This window comes from Charadrius vociferus, unplaced genomic scaffold (genome assembly GCF_000708025.1).
Source record: "Charadrius vociferus isolate BGI_N301 unplaced genomic scaffold, ASM70802v2 scaffold964, whole genome shotgun sequence".
Classification (NCBI taxonomy): domain Eukaryota; kingdom Metazoa; phylum Chordata; class Aves; order Charadriiformes; family Charadriidae; genus Charadrius; species Charadrius vociferus.
This window is the reverse complement of record NW_009647945.1, coordinates 204,099-206,025: the sequence shown is the minus strand read 5'-3', so window position 1 is coordinate 206,025 and position 1,927 is coordinate 204,099. Positions and strand designations below refer to the sequence as shown.

The 1,927-nt window shown below is 60.2% G+C and overlaps 1 protein-coding gene across 1 annotated transcript in view; it reads right to left on the bottom strand.

Annotated features, from left to right (window-relative positions):
* FHOD1 (formin homology 2 domain containing 1) overlaps positions 1-1,566 on the bottom strand; it is a 9,660-nt gene extending 8,094 nt beyond the window's left edge. Inside the window, exons 1-2 of the mRNA XM_009883257.1 lie at positions 1,463-1,566; positions 1,266-1,330 (exon numbers count right to left, since the gene is read on the bottom strand). The gene's annotated coding sequence lies outside the window, so the exon portion shown is untranslated. The remainder of the gene's footprint in view (positions 1-1,265; positions 1,331-1,462) is intronic.
* Positions 1,567-1,927: the final 361 nt, after the last annotated feature.

Here is a 1,927-nt window from a genome sequence, read left to right as displayed (position 1 = left end):
GCCAGGCTGGAGCACAGGCAGGGTGGAAGCAGCTGCAGCTCCACAACTACTTATTTCAGCCCTGCCACCTTCCCATTTCCTTTTTGGGGGCCTTTTTAAAATTTTTTTAGATTTTTCTTTTTTTTTTTTTTTTTTTTTTTTCCTGCCCAGCAATGACATAAATATCCCCTCTGGTTTCCTGTGCAGAACTGAAACAGGAACACGGGCAAGAGGCTGAGCTACTTTTAGCCATCCCTCCCCCCGGGCATAGCCCTGGCACGGTCCCGGAGCCCCCAGCAGCCCCACGGCTTGGGAAGAGCCACAGGATGGGGATGGGAAGGACGGCAGCGAGACACCGGCTGCTTGGGGACAAAAGGACGGTCACCGGGCGGAAGGCTGGACGGACACTCCGTGGCCAGCATGGAACAGCCGGGGCGACGGGAAGCTGGAAAGCCCCGCTTAAACTAGCAGAGACCAAAGGCACTGTGAGCCGGCGCTTCCCGCATCCAAAAATTGAGTTATCTGAGCATCCCGAGTTATTTGGGTCCGCTTTTAGAGCTGTAACAAGCCAAAACCAAGCCGTCCAAGGAGCCCTCCAGACGTGCCGTTGAGGGTTCCTTAAAACACGAGGTCCCAGCAGCCTCCTCCGCTCGCTTATCGGCTTGTAAGAGCAGCCGAGAGGGAAAGCAGAACATCCCGGGGCTCAGCCGGAGCCTGGGAACCGCCAGCAAAGAGCACGACCCCGACCCTGGCCTTCCTGCAGGGAGAGGGCTCCGTGCTGTGCCCCTTCCCGCACCCCTCGGCAAACTGATGCCTGGTCGGCATCGCTCTGCTCTGCGCTTATTTAAACCCTCCCCCCCGGCTACAGAGAGAAAAAAAAACAACCTTAAGACTCCCAAATATTTTGCAGGACCTCCGAGTGGGCTGCCCAATGCCGCGGCAGTGCTTTCTGCTGCGGGAGAGCTATTAGTTTGTATCCTGCAAAGCTGTATTTAAAGCTCGCCTGAATATCCGCAGCATGCGGTGGGCTCCCGGCCCGAGAGGCAAAAGTCCCGATCTCCGAGGATGGAAGGGATTAACCCAGTGGGTCCCCAACCAGGATGATGTCCCCTGCGCCTCCGGAGGGGGTTTATGGGGTGGGAGCAGCCCTGGGCTGTATCGCTGCCTCCTCTCCAGTGCAAAAAGCCTGACCAAAACTCGCTGCGGAGGTCAAACCCCACCATTTTGGGGGGACTCTGAGCCACTGGACCTGCACCAGCCTGGAGGAGGGAGCAGCCCCGACTCACCAATGATGGCATGGACTCGGACGGAGAGCTGCGTGCGCAGGATGAGGGTCGGCCGTCTCCCCTTCCTAGGGTGGGGGGGGACACAATACGTGAGCACCTGCAGCTGGGCCACCACGGCCCCTCGCCCACGGTGCTCACATGCATGTGGGGTCCCCGTGTCCCATCCCTGGAGGGTTCTGGTACCCCACGTGCCTCACCTGACCTCCTCGTAGAAACCCTCCAGATCATCTTTCTGCTCCAGCAAGGACAAGTCGAGGTCCAGGTAGTGGCCGGAGGGCGAGACCTGCAGCGTGCAGTCTTCCAGCTGGGGATGCAGAGAGCCCGGCTGAGCCCCTGTGCCCACCACGTCCCTCCCGGAGGATGCAGCATCCCCGGCTCACCCTCCCATCCGCACCAAACCCACCAGGCAGCCGCACTGCCATCCACACCAAACCCACCAGGCAGCTGCACTGCCGAGCGGGGTGACAGGTCCCACCCTGTCCCACAGCACTCGGCACTGCAGAGAGATGCTCTGGCACCCTCCGCCCAAGCCCAGTGGCAGACTGGGGAGAAAGATGGAGCCCCAGGCTGGGAAAAGGCAGAGCGAGGGCGGCTCTGCCGCCGCCGGGCTCCGTGGTAATCTTTGGCAAGAGGTTGATCCACTCCCTGAGGCTCCACTTAGT